The 18,099-nt window shown below is 33.5% G+C and overlaps 1 protein-coding gene across 1 annotated transcript in view; it reads left to right on the top strand.

Moving 5' to 3' along the window:
- BAZ2B (bromodomain adjacent to zinc finger domain 2B) overlaps nucleotides 1-18,099 on the top strand; it is a 292,925-nt gene that overhangs the window by 27,003 nt on the left and 247,823 nt on the right. The gene's annotated exons all lie outside the window — the stretch shown is intronic.

Below are 18,099 nucleotides of genomic sequence, written 5' to 3'. Positions count from 1 at the left end.
ACTACTCATGAAAAGACAAACCTCTATTGATAGAAAACAGATCAGTGGTTGTCAGGGGCTAGAGATTGTGGGAATGTGACTACCGTGGTATAGTACAAGGGATTTTGGAAGTGGGTGGTGGGGTTTTGGAAGTGTTCTATATCTTGATTGTGATGGTAGCAACATGATTCTGTACATGTGTTAAAATTTATAGAAGTATCTACTCTCCAAGGAAGTCAATATTATAATTTTATTTAATTTTTTAATATAATTTTTATTAATTTTAAGTATACGTATGTTGGTTAGACATTCATATAATTTATGAAATGATCCCCCTGATTACTCTATCTTCTCTGTGATTCTACACATAGCCATTACCTTACTGCTGTGTCTGCATTCCCTGTGCCATGCTCCCCAGCCCTGTGACCCTCTATCAACTACTAATTTATACTTTAAACCTTCACCACTTTTTCTCAGTGCCCCAATCCCCTCCCTTCTGGCTGTCACCAGATTGTCCTCTATATTTGTGGGTCTGTTTTTGATTCGTTTGTTCTTTTTGTTCCTTAGATTCCGCATATCAGTGAAATCATATGGCATTTATCTTTCAATATTGTAATTTTAAACATGAGAAGAATGTAGAATGGGATTTTGAGTAATCTTCAAATTATAAGTGTGCTATGATATGAAGTGAAAGGAAAATTCTAAGAATTAAAAGATCTAAAAACTCTATATACCAAAAAAAAAAAAAAAAAAGCCCAGTGTACAGCAATTTGGTAGTTAGGGTTAGTATTTCATGTTTCATGAACCTGGCTTGTATTTTGTAATGGAAAGGGTATAAAACATTTGCATTATTGATACCTCTTTCACTATCTGCTTGAGTGAACTTAAGTCATTTAATTGCTCCAGTCATCAGGTTCTTTTACTATCAAAGATCCTATGCTTTTCGAACTGAAAGACTCCTAATAAGCATTTTACTCCAGAATATGTGTTTGCCTTAATACATAGCATTAAGTAAAATAGATGCTTTTGGAAAATGTTCCATGTTGTTTTTCTGATGGTTTCTTATAGTTCTTAATATTATATCCTCTAGTTAGACTAGCACGAGACTAGCTAATTTAATATCTCTCTTAGCTGTAAAGTTTATTTAATTTTTGCCAGATGACTTTTTACAATTTTAATATTTTAAGTATTCCTATTTTAATACTATGAAGTACAGAAATTTTAGACCACTAGGTGGAGATGTAAACAATACAGTATTTGTTGTTTCTTTTGTGCTTGGAAGTAACTTAATACAGCCTTAAGCATAATTCCTGGAAGAGAGGGGAGAAAACCAAGAACAGATCCACAAAGTACTTGTTTTTTATCTTTCTAGATGTTATGGTAATCTGTATTTGGGAAAAATTAAGCCTCTGAATTAAGACTGAAGTCATCTGTGTTCAAATAGCATATTGTAAAACCCAAATTTCTTTGAATGACTCCATTGTCACAATGTGTGATATTCATTGTTTGACGGGTTTATTTTGACCTACATGTTTAAAGATGTATATAAAGTCAGAAATAAAATTTAACAATTAAGATACATTATAATTTCTTCTGGGGTTTTCCATCCTTTTTTTGATATAAAAAATGTGAATGATCATTTGCCTCTTTTTAAAGATACCTTTAATGTTAATTTATGGTTTATTAGTAATTTTTAGTCTTCTACATATAATTAGCAAAAATACAGCTACATGAAACATTAAGAATATCTTTAAAGGATTGCTTTATTACAAAATAAAGCAATTATTGTGCTGTGTTACAAACAGTCTTTTAAAGAGTACTTGAGAAAAAATTAGGGAAAGAGAAGTTTTTTTTTATCTCTAAAATGAAGGGAGCTGTATGTATTCAGGAGGTAAAATTATTTTCTTATTTCTTGAGATTTTTCTTATACTTTTATATTTTTATCACTTTTCAGTCAGATGCACATGGTTATTAATAATTACATAAGCTTTGGTATTTATACATCATTTCACTTTTGAAGATTCCCTTGCAGCATAGTACAGGGCTTCTATCCAGTAAAGACTGATACCCATTGTCTTTTAGAAGTCTCTTAAGTTTTTAGTTGTTCAATGCCTCATCCTCAGTATTTTGACTTAGCTGGTATTAAAAGATTTTACCATACTTATTATAGTTTAAATGATTTATTTTCAGGGATTTATAAACAGTCAATTTATAGCATAATTGAGATGAATTATTATATATCTGTGAAATTGTTAGATAAAATCTAGCTTGGAAATGGAGATCTAAGACTATGATATATTGTTTACAACTTAATTAACTAAATATAACAATTTTCAATGTCACTTTTGTAAGACTGTGGTTAAAATATATGTAAGATTTATCATTCTAACCATTCAGTAGTATTGTGGTAACATATCCATAACATAAATTTTACCATTTTTGTCATTTTTAAAAATTAATTTATTTTTATGGTGACATTGTTAATGAAATCTGGTTTCAGCTGTACATTTTAACAGTAAGGCATATATATATCTTGCATTGTGTGATTACCTCCCACAGTTAGATTTCTTTCTGTCACCACATATTCGACCCCTTTTATCCCATCTACCTCCTCCCCTACTCCCCCCTCCCCCATACCCTCTGGTAACCATGAGTCTGTTGTCCATGTCCATGAGTCTCTGTCCTGTTCGTTTGATGCTTTTAGGTTTATATACCACATATAAGTGATATGTGATTTTCAACTTTTTCTGTCTGGCTTATTTTGCTTAGCATGATTATCCTGAGGTCCATTCATATTGTCACAAATAGCAGTATTTCATCTCTTCTTATGGCTGAGTGATATTCCATTGTATATATGTACCACAGCTTCTTTATCCAGTCGTCTATCGTAGGACACTTTGGTTGCTTCCATGTCCTGGAATTTTCATCATTTTTAAGCATACCATTCAGTGGTATTAATTACATTCACATTATTGTGCAACAATCTGCTGTTTCCAAAACTTTTTTATCACCACAAACAAAAACCCTATAACCATTAAATAAAACTCCCCACTCTTGATACTAGAAAAAAAAATGGCGTAGATAATAGAGGCTCTGTTAATCCCTCTGGCAACCAAATCAAAGTTGGATGGAAACAAGGAGCAGCAGCAAGGAAAACTCACCTGAGATCTAGAGGAACAAGCAAGCCATACAACTAGGAAGAAGTCCAAGAAAGCACCCTGTAATGGCAGAAGGTAGGATGGGGCGAGGACGCGGGGCTGCCCAGTCTCCAGCTGAGTGAGGTGGAGGCTGCAGCAGAGGCTGTGGCAGCGGCAGAAGCCTCTTAAAGGGGCTGTGTCTGTGAGCGGATTTTCGGAGTGACGGACCTGCTCTCTCTGAGCACCAGTGCCAATTCAGCTGTGCGCAGAGGGTACCAGGGACTTACAGGGAGACATTGTTGGAGTGAGGGCTGAGGTAAGACGCGCTTTGTACAGAAGTGCCGGCAGTATCCGTTTTTCCCTGTTGAGCCCTCCGCTCTCCCAGAGCATGGACACAGTGCTGCCATAGCCGTGACATCATCAAACTGGACAACAGAGGTCGCTTTGCCCAGAAGATTCCCTGAAACCTTGTCTCCCCCAACTCGCAGACCCACCTAAGCCACATCCTGGTATAGATTCAGAGAGTCAGGTGCTCTTTGCAGAGCAGCACCTAGACTCTTACTAGAGGCAGCTGGCCTTGGTTTCTGGTTTGGCCTTTTGAGGCAACTATAAGCACAGCATCTGTGGAATGTTAACATGTGGCCCGGGACGGGTAGAGGCTTAGGCTGAGTTTGGCCTGTAGCTGAACCTCTCTCAGGACTGTGCCACTGGTCATCTACTTCACAAATCCACACGAATAAAACTGGGAGACTTAGGAATTTGCTTAGAACATAGAAACAGACATGGAAAGGCAGCCAAAATGGGAAGACAAAGAAGCAGAAACCATATGAGAGAACAGAACAGAGATCCAGATAAAATGGAGTCAAGTAATCTAATAGATGCAAAGTTCAAAACACTGGTTATAAAGATGCTCAGTGAACCTTTGGGAAGTATAGAGAACTTCAACAAAGGGATAAAAAAACATAAAAATGGAAATGAATATTATAAAAGGGAACCAGTCCGAAATGAAGAACACATTATCTGAGGCAAGAAGTATATTAAATGGAATAAACAAAGTAAATAAAGAAGAGAATCAAATGCCCTATCTAGAGGACAGAAAAGCCAATCGGGACACTCAATCAGAATGGCAAGAAAAAAGATGCAAAAAACTATAAAAATAATTTAAGGAAGATAAAGGACTCTGTTAAGGTTCCAAATATCGTTTGATCGGCATAACAAGAAAATCAAGATGTTGAACAGCTGTTTGAAGAAATAATGATGGAAAACTTCCCTAACCTGAAGGAAAGGGACATAAAACCCCAGGAAGCTCAGAGAATTCCAAAAATCAAGGATCCAAAGAGGCCCACACCAAGACACATCATAATTAAAATGCCAAAGATTAAATACAAAGAATATTAAAAGCAGCAAGAGAAAAACAAATAATTACTTATAAGGGAACACCCATAAGACTGGCAGATGATTCCTCAAAAGAAACTATGCAGGACAGAAGGGCGTGGCAAAAAATATTTGACAGGATGAAGACCCAGGATATATAACCAAGAATAATTTACCCAGCAAAGCTGTCATTTAGAGTTGAAAGACAGAAAAAGAGCTTCCCAGACAAAAATAAGCAAAGGGAATTTATCACCACCAAGCCAGTATTACAGGAAATGTTGGAGGGACTTCTTTAAGGAGAAAAAAAATGTATCAAAAATAGGAATAAAGAACGGTAACAACTACATTCCTATCAATAAGTACCTTAAATGGAAAAGAATTAAGTGCTCCAACCAAAAAATAGAGTGGCTGAAAGGATAAGAAAACAACACCCCTATATATGAAAAGGAAGGAGATGGAAAAAGATGTTGCTTTGATGGACCTAGAAGGTATTTAAGTCAGAGAAAAACACTATATGATTTCACTTATATGCGGAATCTAAGGAATAAAAAGAACAAACTAATCAAAAACAGACTCACAAATATAGTGGACAATTTGGTGTCGGACAGAGGGGAGGGGTTTTGGGGGACTGGGAGAATGGGGTGAAGGGCTAAGGAAGTACAAATTAGTGCTGATAGATGGTCACGGGGATGGGAAGCACAGCATAGGGAATGCAGTTAGCATTAATACATTGGCTAAGCAGAGGGTCAGGGGAGGGAAGGAGAAATTGAGGGGATCATTTTATGAACTATATAGATGTCTAACCAATGTTTACTTGAAACTAAATAAAGAAATTAAAAAAAATAAAACTCCCCACTCTCCCCAGCCACTGGTAACCTCTTATCTACTTAGTGTCTCTATGAATTTGCCTTGATGACTCGATTTTAATATGATTGTATTTTTAACTTTTCCACTTGGATGAAAAATATTTAAGGTCTACTGTTGTCACCTAGAAGAAATATAAGACTGACCAAGACCGAATACATATATACAGACACACAAATAGCTATGAAGCATCAAAAAGAAACAAGTCATTGATATCAGTAAGTTTACTAAACCTCTTATTGATTCTTAGGGTTTCCTCAGTATTTGTAGGAAGAAGAAAACTTACAATTCTTTTGGATTATGATGTGCTTTATTTTAGAACAAAATCAACGGACATACATACGTTCATGCATAATTAAGGTACCCATTTTATTCATAACCAGATGGCAGTGTAATAAAATAACAAATAGAAATATACAAATTAGAAGGAAAAGGGATTTTAAAACTTCTTTTGTTTTAAAGGTTGTTCTATTTGTTTAATAGTTTCAGGCCATATACAAAACACATTAGTTAAAAAAATAGCAACAGAAGCAACAAATAAATTATATAAAAAATATTTCTGCTGGTCTTAAAAAAAACTGCCTCTCTGATAAAACAGTTTTTAAAGAAAGGGCTTGCAATGTAAACCAAACAGCCATTAGGTTTTTCTGAACAAGAGTTAATAGAAAAATTTAGACTGCCATCAACTATTTACTGTCCATATCTAGAATTTTCTGAAGAGGAAATTTAGACGATTCAAAATTTAATAAGGGGCATCAGGTTTTGGTGTTGCTAAATGAGAAGATACATAGTAAACATATCAACAAGTAAACAGAATCCTTGTAGAATTTCTATACTAAAATTAATAGTATGAACTATTGCAACTAACTTGAATTAACCACATTTGGCACTGTATCAAGTTTGAGCTGGTTTCTCCAACCCTGCTGAGATGCCTACAGCTGTTCAGAGCTTTAAAAAACTAGTCAGTAGTGCTCAAACTGGTAGCTTCAAACAGCTCACAGTTAAGAAACTGCTCAATGGTTTGGTGGCCACTGAGATGTGGATGTGGTTTTATGTCTGCAAAATCATAGGCAAGCATGGCGTCATTGACTATAATGTTTGAAGACCACTGTTTATTTTGGTTTATTATTTGAATGTTCTTGGACCATGTGTGATCAGACTGATATTTGAATAAAATATATTAAAAAAAAAATCTGCTTTTATTAGGTCTTGAATGGCCTTTCTTGGGTTTCACAATTCTATAACTGGAAAGGATTTTTTAAGTAATATTTTATTTTTGTTATCACATTCTTTACCTTGAACTTATTCTTTCATACCCTTACCTTGAGTAGAAATGAGGAATAGTTTACTAATGCATACAGATTTTTCCTATCTCTGATTGAGGAATTAGAGGGATTTTAGAGTTGTTTGGCTTACTTAGCATCTATTAAATTACATTCTTTTGTGCTGTCTTGTGCTGAAGAGCCTGGGAAGCTAAAAATTGCATTTCCTGGATCTCTTGCTGCTAGGGTGGGTGCACATTAAATCCCTCCAGTAAAATGCAATCCTGCAAAATCTGGAAGGAAGAAGTGAAATGAAGGCAACCTTTCTGCTCCTCTTGGCTATTGCTGTTAGCCAGCATGTTCAAGATGTTCAGTGATTTTGTTCTGGGAGTCATTTTAAAAGAGTCTTTTTAGAACCTGTTCCTCCAGCTATTCCTGCAATTTTGTATTCATCTAATTTCCTTTGTTAAATATCTTTGTTAACGGGTGAAACCATAGAAGCATTGCCACTAAGTCAGGAAAAGATAAGGATTCCTATACTGCCGTGGACATTTTCGGCAACATAAAGAATTTATAGGCATAAAAATTGGAAAAGAAGAGGTAAACCATTTTTGGTTGCAGATGGTAATTCTATATCCAAAAACCCCAAAAGGCTTAATGGATAAACTAGTGAAAACATTAAGAGAATTTAAATAGGTTATATATTAAACATGAAAAAATTAACAGATTTACATAGACACAGAAATAGGCAGTTAGAAGATGTAATAGAAGAGAAGGCTAAATTTTCAATAGCAAAACAAAAAACATCTAGGCATAAACTTAATGCAAAATGCCTAAAACAACAGGAGATAAAATAAAATCCCGCCCCCCAGACTATTTCAAAGAAGACATGAACCAATAGAAAAGCATATTATTTTTTCAGATATAAAACTTATCAGAAGGTCAGTTCTCCTTAAATAAATTTATAAATTGAAATTTAAACCTCAATACAAATGCCCTCTGGGTTTTTTGTTTGTTTGTTTATAGCAAGAAAAGTAGATGATCAAGTTTATTAGAAAGTACAAAAAAAGCAAAAATAACCATGAAAATCCTGAAAAAAGACAAGCAATAAGGAGAGGCTATCTTTTCCAGATATTAAAATATATAATGGGGCTTCTATAATTGAAACAGTGGTTTCAGCCCATTGAAATACAGTTTAAAAATTCATTATTAGACCCAAACATATTTGTAAAACTAGCATTTAAAATCAGTGGGGAAGCGAAGGACTTTTAAACAGTAGTGTTGGGGATAAACTAGATAGACATATAGGAAAAGCAATATATGAAATATTTCTCACACCATACACCAGAATAAAATCCAAATTGAACTGTGAATATGGAAATGTACAAAATGAAACCATATAGGTACTAGAAGAAAACTTGGATGAAATCCTTTATTATCCAAGTATGGGTAAATCTTTTCTAACCATGGTAATAAAAGTCAATAAGATGAAATTGACTATAGGAAAATTAAATAATTAAGTTTTTTTCAAAATATTTTTTACTTTCGAAAAATAAAAAGTTCAAATTTCAAACTTACAGAAGAATTTCCTATGCCTTTAACCTTTAATTCATAATTTTTAGCATTTTACATGTTTACTTTGTCTTTCTGTATACATACCATTACTGTTGTTATTGATTTCCTGGCCTATTTAAGAATTATTGCAGACATCATAACCCTTTACCTTTATTTACTTCAATGTGTATTTTATAAAAACAAGGATATTCTCTTACATTACTACAGTATAATTATGAAAGTCAAGAAATTCACCGTTGACACAATACTACTGTCTAATAATATGTGCAATCCCCTTTCAAAATATGTCTCTGTGTTCCAATTGTTCTTTATAACAATTATTTTTCTTGTGTAGTCACACATTCCATTAATTGTCGAACAAGATATGTTAGTCTTTTAAAATCTGGACTACTTCATTAGCCTTTCTTTGTCTTTTATTTTTTCATTATTTAAAAAAAAATTTTTTAACAGTTAACAACAATATTTTATTTTCATTAGACATCACAGTACTTTCTTTTGAAGGAAACGAAACCACAAATTTGAAACTCTCTCCAATGTTTGGGTTATGCAAATTTGCAGTTTTAGAGTTGTGTTTTGGTAAGCATTGGGAGTGGGTTGGCTGTGTCATTTAAGAGATGTATGCTTAGCGCTTTGAGAAACTGTTAAACTGTTTTCCAAACTGGTTGTACCATTTTACATTTCCACCAGCAGTTTAGAGAGTCCTTGTTCGTTCCAATCCTCGCCAACCAACAGTTGACGTGGCCAATCTTTTTAACTTTCTACATTGTAGTAACGTAATTATATCTTACTGTGGTTTCTTTTTTTTAATTAATTAATTTTATTTTTTTAAGTTTATTGAGTATGACATTGGTTATCTTTGTCTTTTATTAAAGTGACATTTTTGAAGTGTATAATTCAATTGTATAGAATTTCTTTAAAATTGGGCTTGTCTTGTTTTCTCATTAAATTTAGTTTATGCATTTTTTCATAGCTTTATTGAAATATATTTCACATTCCATAAAACTGACCCACTTAACATGTAGTTTATTGGTTTTTAATATAGTCACAGACTTGTGCAACCATCAATACTATGTAATTTTAGAAGAACATTTTCAAACTCCGAAATGAAATTTAAAGTCATCCCAATTCAGGCTCACCTCCCCACCCCGACCATCTCAGTGCTAGACAACCACTAATTGATTTCTGTCTTTATGAATTTACCTGTTCTAGATTTTGCATACAAATAGAATCATAAATACATGTGTGGGGTTTCTTTTTTGCTGGTTTCCTTCACTTAATATTTTCAAGGTTCATCCTTGTTGAAGCATGTATTGGCATGTCATTCTTTTCTATTACCAAATAATATCCCATTGAACAGATATACCACATTTTGTTTATCAGTTCATCAATTGATGGACAACTAGGTTATTCCCACGTTTGGCTATTGTGATTAGTGTTTCTGTGAACATTCATGTATAAGGTTTTGTGTGAGCAAATGTTTTTAATTCTACTGGTTATATACCTAGGAGTGGAATTCCTGGGTCACATGGTAACTCTATGTTTAGAATTTTGATGAACTGCCAAACTCTTTGAAAGCAGTTGTACCATTTTACCTTCCCACCAGCAATGTATGTGGGTTCTAGTATCCCTACATCTTCACCAACACTTATTATTGTCTGTCATTTTTATTTTAGCTATCCTAGTGGGTATGAAGTGGTATCTTCCTGATTTTGATTTGCAGTTCTCTAATATATTATATTGAGCATCTTTTCATGTGCTTATTGGCCATTCGTATATCTTATTTCAGAGGAGCGCCTATTTAGATGCTTTGCCCATTCTTAACTTTTTTTTTGGAATGGTAAGATTTTTATATATTATGGATAAAAGTCCCTTGTTAGATATATGATTTGCAAATATTTTATCCCATTCTGTTTGTGCCCTTTGAAGCACAAAATTTTTAATGAAGTGTGATTCATCTGTTTTTCTCTTTGCTTGTGCATTTTTGGTGTTGTATCTAAGATACCATTGCCTAAACCAAGGTCATGAAGATTTACTCCTATGTTTTCTCCTAAAAGTTTTATAGTTTTTGTTATTATATTTAGTCTCTGATCCATTTGAGTTAATTTTTGTGTATGGTGTGAGGTAGAGATCCAACTAATTCTTTTGCATGTGGATATTGTTTTCTCAGTACCATTTGTGAAAAATGCTCTTCTTTCTCCACTGAATTCTCTCGCTGCTCTTGTCAAAAATCAACTTACCATAGACTTAAGTGTTTATTTTTGGTCTCTGAATTCCTTTCCATTGATCTATATGTCTATCCTTAGACCAAGTACCACACTGTCTTACTTACTGTTGCTTTGTATTAAGTGTGAAGTGGGAAGTGTGAATCCTCTGACCTTGTTTTTTCTTTACAACAGTGTTTTGGTTTTCTTGGGTCCCTTGTGGATTCCATATGGATACTAGAATCAGCTTGTCAATTTCTGGGGTGGGGGAGGGGGAAGATGCAGCTCAGGTGTAGATTGTGCTGAATCTCTTCATCAATTTGGGGAATGTTGCTTTTTTAATAATGTTAAGTATTTGATTCCATGAACATAGGATATCTTTCCATTTATTTAGAGCTGCTCGAATTTCTTTCAACCATGTTTTGTAATTTTTAATGTACAAGTCTTGCACTTCTTTTGTTACTTCTTTTGTTAAATTTGTTTCTAGATATCTCATTTTTTGATAACATGTTTTCTTTCTGTTACAAGATATTTTACACTTAGCTTGTACATTTCCTTTCCCAGCCGTAGAATGAGCCATTTCTCCAAGGAGCCTTAATTTTTTTTTAACGGGCAATGGTATTTAGCAAACATTATCTGGGTGTTCAGTGTGCTCTAAAATACTCTATTTTAGGGAGGAAACTACATCCCTCTGAGTCTAAATACCTTATTTATTGGCCTTCTGCAAATACTGTTGTCCAATAAAATGAGCCAGAATTCTTTGGAGAATATTGCTTGCATGTTTGCAGTCAGAAAAAAATAATACTGGTCTGGAACATACTGTCGTGAAAAAGCAAGAATACTTTTCAAGATGTCTGGAAGTACTGTTAAAGATGGCAGCTTCAAAGACTTTATATTGGCTAAATTTTGATAATTTAAACATGAAAAAGAAGACCGTGATTATAATAACTGGAACCAATTGAATCTGTAAAAAACCCTAAGTCCATGATAATGCTCAAAAGGAACAAATTGTGTTCAGTAAAGTCATACCTATATATGTATGGAGATCTATGATCCCCAATTACAAAAAATAAAAAGGTATATACCTCATGGTTACTGGCTAAATGATAAATCATCAAGGATCAAGGTGTTGACTGTGTTTAATGTAAGAACCTCCCAAATACAAATGTGGTTGCGGATTTATTAAGGGAAACTTCAAGGAAGTCTGGGACCTGGTTTTAGACAAATGGTCAAGGAATCTTGGGATTTGACCTGTAGCTCACCTCCCTTCCAGTAATTCCTCAGAAATATGCTAGGTGTACGATGTATACTTAGACAAGGTTAGCTGGCAAACACACAGAATCTCGAGCAGTGGGAAGAGTCAGGAAACTATAACATTCCCTTTCCTCCAGAAGAATAAAGTGGGTGCTTCTTATCCATGGAAAAACCTTCACTCTGTTTGGTTAGTTTAATGGGTAACTCAGTATTTCCATGAGGGTTGTCGGGACCCAGGATGCTGTACAGGATGCAGTGTTGTCTAATTTCCATCTTTTCTATTTTAATGAAAACCATTCTATCTTTATATATTTATCTTTCCTAGTTCAGAGAATTATGGGAAAGGAAAAGTAGACAGTATTGACAGTTGTTGAAGATTGTTTATGTGATCCCTTGGCACTAGTGATTAGAAGGTTACAATTGTGTATTTAACTAGTAGGATACTGTAAATTAGCTAAATTATAATCCTTAAGTATATTTACAGTTGTTATACCATTTGTCTTCATTTTTGAAGTGTGTACCATAAATCCTGATTTTTTTATTGATTATGAACAGTCATATTTTTAAGCAAAATTACTATTTTCTCCCCCTAAAGAACTATTCTTATATACAAAAGTATGGAATGTTTACTTATATGGAAAATGAAAGAGTAATGTTGACTATCCCATGATAACTATATGAAAAAAGAAATAAGGGGGTAGTGGTTCCTGGGATGAACATGAGCTGAAGAATTTTGGGGTTGCTCTGAAATCTAAGAGCATGGCTGTACCCATAGGTGGCTCCCAAGAGAACCACTCTCAGAGTAGTTTAACAATGTTATGTGTTATCAGGACTAGCTGTTTTATAAAAGAACTTATTGATATGATTACAAACTGTATTCCATAAGAAATGGCCATTAGCAGGGAAAATACATGCTGAAAGGCAATTAGCATAAGCATCTCTAGTCTTTGATCTTGGTGACATACATTTATCAGATTATTTACTAAGAATATGTGAACACTTGTATTTACTAGTTTGACCAATACCTTGAGTATCTCTGAGAAAAAGAGTTTACATCCACTAATCGAGCAGACCTCTGATAACTTCAGAAAGACTGGACAATTTTGTCTAATTGGTGAAATCACCCCTTAAATTATAACTATCTTATCAGTTCTGCTCTCTACATTTTAAAATTGAAACTTTTCAAACTTATTTAAAAGATATATTATTCACTTTAAAAAAGATTTAACATGGTGCCTTCTAGAGGGAGTTAGTTTTTGATATCCTGTGTAGCCAGTAAGTATTTTTGTCTTAATGTGTATCTCTCTTTTAGGCATTTTATTATTTGGAATAGTCCTTTGAGAGAATTAAAGTATGGCCGAAGAGCTCTGATGGCTCAGTTGTATTGTAAAATCAACTTGTAAATCAGTAGTTCTGACCACCCCAACATTGACAGCTTATGAGTGGAGAAAGTAGGTAGTAAGGGAAGGCCAAAATTAGAGGACTGACATATTGGATATAACAGAAAATCAAGAGATGAGGCATGTTGAGGTGCATTTTAGACCCAGGAGGGCTATTCTAGGAAAACTATGCCTAGACACATTACAATATGAAACTCTAAGATAAAGAGAAAATCTTGAAAGCAGACAGGAGAAAAGTGATGCTTTACATACAAAAGAACAATGGTGCAAATGCCAACAGATTTTTCATCAGAAATTGTAGCCAACAGAAGACTTGAAAGCTAAAACAATGGCTCAGTCAGCCCAAAAATCTGTGTCCAGTGAAAATGTTCTTCAGGAATGTTGGCAAAATAAGACAGTTTTATAAATGGAAAACTAAGGGAAATTTGTCTCCAGCAGACCTGTAATACAAGAAATGGTAATGGAAGTTCTTCAAAGGGAAAAAGAATAATAGTAACAGAAAACTTGAATCTTCAGGAGCAACTTAGGAGCATCAGAAATGGTAAATACCTGGATAAAAATAAAAGAGTATTTTTATCCTCTTAAGTTCTTTAAAAAAAAGCCTGTGGATGTTTAAAGCAAAATTATAACATTGTCCTTTGGGGTTTTTAGTACATGCAGATGTAATGCATAAATGTTTAAGAAGATAAATATATAAAACATAGGAAATTTACAAAACTATAATAAAGTATAGTGTGTATGTGGGGAAGGGTGGTGATCCAAAGAATCCATATGCTTACGAGGTGGTTATGATTTACATGAAAAGGTACGATATTCTGATTGAATTCTGAAAGATTAGGTATGTATGTTGAGAAATATAGTTCAAAACCCAATAGGAATATTAAAGTGTAGTATTAAAAATTATTTAAATTATATTTTTAAAAGACAATAAAGAAGGAACAGCAACACAACAGCAGAGAGAACAAAAATATTATAAATGGTTGAATGAAACCCAGTGATAATAATTATGTTAAATGTTACGGGTCCAAACACTACAATTAAAGGGCAGAGATTCTCTGAGTAGATTAAAAAAAAAAGACCAAATTATATACTGCTTAAGAGATACCGTTTAGGTATAATGACACACATATGTTGAAAGTAAACAAATGTACAGAACTATCCCAAACACACAGCTTAAAAAGCAAGAAATAGCTATAATATCATTAGAAAAAATAGCATTAAAGATCGAGGCTATTGTCAGAGATAAAGAGGGATTTGTCAATGATAAAAGGTCATTTCAGGTAGACATAATTAAAAATGTTTGTGTATTTAACAGTAGTTTAAAAATACATGAAGCAAAAATTGAGAGCATTCAAGGGAGCAATAGATGTTTCCACAATGATAGATTTTAACACCCCCTCAGTAATTAATAGAACACCTAGAAAAAAAATTAGTCAAGATATAAATTTGAACTATTAACACTGTGATTTGCCTTTATATGATTAATATTTGTAGAACACTACACCCCCAAAAATGCCAAACATTTTTATGTGCACATGGTATATTCCCAAATATAGATCATATGATGGAAAATAAAACAAGTTAACAAACTTAAAATGAGTGAAATTATACAGAGTATGTTTTCTTAACCCAACAAAATAATAATAGTAGTCAAATATATGATAAAGGACTTGTATTTTGAATGTATAAAGACCTCTTACAGCTCAATAATGAAAAAGCCAAGTGAAAAATGAAAGATCTGAATAGATATTTGTCTAAAGAAGGTATACAAATGGCTAATAAGCACACAAAAATGTGCTCAACATCATTAGTCAACAAAGAAATAAAAACCAAAACCACAGTGAGATCCACTTCACACTCACTAGATCGACCACTAAAAAAAAAGTTATACTAGATGGGATTAATAGATTATATGTTGCAGAAAAAAAGATTAATGACAGTGAAGATACATTTAGAAACTATCAAAAATGAATCATGAAGAGGAAAATGTAGAGCTGTAGGACAATTTCAGGCAGGTAGCCTAATATATTTGTAATTGGACTTCTCTAAAGAGAGAAATGACAGAAAAAAATAGCCCTTCAGCAGCAAAGTTTATATAACAGATGCACATCATTATCAGTGATCAATTATATTTTCTCAAAGTCTGTTGATAGTTTTTCACTGGATATCTGATATTCAGTTCATGTACAAAGAACAAAGCATGTAGTTATGTTTTTGCCTTCCAGAGATCAACCCACATGACATTTTACCAAAATGAATAATCAAAAGAAGAGATAATTGGCTCACTGTTATGGTTAGTTTTATGTATCAACTTGACAGGGCCATGGAGTGACCAGATATTTGGTGCAACATTATTCTAGGTATATCTGTGAGAGTGTTTGAGGACGAGATTAACATTTGAGTCAGTAGACTGAGTAAATCAGATTGCCTCCCTAATGTGCATAGCCCTCATCAAATCTGAGGCCTGAATAGAACAAAAAGACAGACCCTCCACTGAGTAAGAGGAAACTACTCCTGCCAGACTGATGGGCTAGGACATTTCTTTTCCTGCCTTCATCATTTCTGGAGTCTTGTTCCAGCCTTTGAACTGAAACTTACACCATGGACTCTCCCGGTTCTTAGGCCCTTGGCCTCAGTCTGGAACTACACCATCAGCTCTCCTGGGTCTCCAGCTTGCCAACTGCAGATCATGAGACTTCTCAGCCTCCATAATTACATGAGTCAACATCTTATAATAAATCATTTTCTATATATATCCTGTTTCTTCTGTTTCTCTGGAAATCCCTGACTAAAATGGATTTTGGTACCAAGAAGTGGGGTGCCTGCTATTTCAAATATCTAAAAATGTGGAAGTAGCCTTAGAACTGAGTAATATATAGAGACTAAAAGAGTTTTGAGGTACATGCTAAAGATATGGATGTTAACGGCCATTCTGGTGAGGACTCAAGAGAGCTGAAGAGAAAGCTTCCATCTTCTTAGAGAATATATAAATAATCATGAACGGAATGTTGGTAGAAAAATGGACATTAAAGGTCATTTTGGTGAGGTCTCAGATGGGAATGAGGAAAGGTTATGGGAAAGTGGAAGAAAGTCAATTCTTGTTAAAAAGTGGCAGAGAACTTGGCTGAATTGTATTCTGGGTTTTGTGGAAGATAGAACTTGTGAGTGATGAAATTAGAGGAAATTTCTAAGCAAAGTATTAAAGGGGAGAGATGAATTGAAGATAGAATTGTTAAGCAAAAAAGAATAAAAACTTGGAGGTTTGAAAACATTTCAGCCTATCTATATTGCAAAAAATAAAGTTTGTTCTGAAGGGAACACTAAGGGTATGGCTGAACAGCCATTTGGTAAAGAGATCATGAGTGCACCATATAGATTTAATCAACCATTTCAGCAGAAGCCAGGAATAAGAGATGTGATTGTATTAGAAGAAACCCTGTCATTTTGAATTAAAGGGGACAGAGAAAGCAAGATGGAATGGTCGTAGGATTTCTTGGATTCTATAGGACAGGATCATAGACCTATTAAGCTGCAAATATATGCTAGTCTTAAAGAAAAATGAAGAATGACCCTGAAGGAGATTCAGAGATCATCAGGGCTGCACTCTCACTAAAGGCCCAGGGAGCAGGGCCATCTCCTACTAAGTTTTAGATGGAGTTATAGATGAAAAACCTAACCATGGAAATGTTGACACTGCTGTCATTTGAAAGACTCTAGATAGTAAGTCAGGAATTTAGTGAGGGTGAATTTATCAACATAAATGAGGGAAGTGGTTGTAATGAAAAGGATTAAGATGTCCCATAGAAAGTTATCCAGTAAAAAATGTCTAGATAAAGTGTTGAAAATTGATTCAGTCTTAAAATGTGAAATTCATTCAAGGCATAGAAAAGGTGCTTACTCCTTACCTTCATTTATAAGAGGAAGAGAAGGCGAGTACTGTTCAAACTATTCAATAGTTTTTCTTACAAATAAATAAGAAAATACTTTTATCTTAATGTTTCTAGTTTTTTAAATTACATTGTAATAAATATTAGTTTTAATTTTTCATTTCCCTATAAATTTATAGCCAACAGTAAGAGTTTTCTGTGTTTTGGCAAAAATTTGTAAAGGTTATAGGACATTCATACTTTTTTCATTTATTACTAAGAAAGATTCGTATGTTTCAGGTTGCATACTCATTTTTATAGTCCCATGTTACTATGCAATTAAAACTGCCAAAACATAAACTAGTAATAATTTAAAATTCTGATTTTGAATTTAATTGTATTCAAAGGTGACAAAAAGAAGTTGAGATAGTAAATATAAATTAAACTAAAAGGTTTCATTAAATTCAAACGGTTTGAAAAATCAGAATTAGCCCAAACAAATCCAAAAGAAAATATTTTTAAAAATTTAAAAATATGTAAAACCTTTTTCCATATGAAACAAAGATTTTGTTTTTTGAAGTTTCATTACATTCTTCTATATGTAAAATATAGTTAAAAAGCTTTTAACTATTGCTACTCATTAATGAGTTATTTAGCAAATCAGTCATTCAGTAAATAGAGTATTATTAGCTCTTAATAAATTGATTTTTGGTGAAGTCACCTGATCCCTAGAAGATTCCAACCACTAGATGAAGACCTGTTTGATACTGGGAATTGAATATCAAGCTACATACACTCATGTACTCATATATAAACATGTAAGTATAATACATGTATCAACCTGCCCTCCACTATAATCTTGAAGCTGTAGGTCAGTTAAATGTGCACAAAGGAAGTCCATAAAATAGCCTATGGCAAACGCTAAATTGGTACACCTCATAAAGGTGAAAGAAAACAAAATAGTCATTAAGCAATTTATGAAAAACATGTTACAGAATAAAAAATAAATATTATCCCCTAAGTCAAAGAAAGAGTTAAATACTAAAATTAGCTAGAAGAAAATTTTGTAAATATTTTCTATTCTGCCATAGGGTTAAGAGAGTGAGTTTGATCTTGATAAAAGTTGAGCAGAAAATTCAAAGTAGAATAGAAAAATCTCAGGATTAGATAAAAAGGGAGTTGAACGA

The sequence above is a fragment of the Pteropus medius genome, unplaced genomic scaffold (assembly GCF_902729225.1).
Source record: "Pteropus medius unplaced genomic scaffold, Ma_sr-lr_union100, whole genome shotgun sequence".
Lineage (NCBI taxonomy): Eukaryota > Metazoa > Chordata > Mammalia > Chiroptera > Pteropodidae > Pteropus > Pteropus medius.
This window is presented reverse-complemented; position numbering and strand designations above follow the sequence as displayed.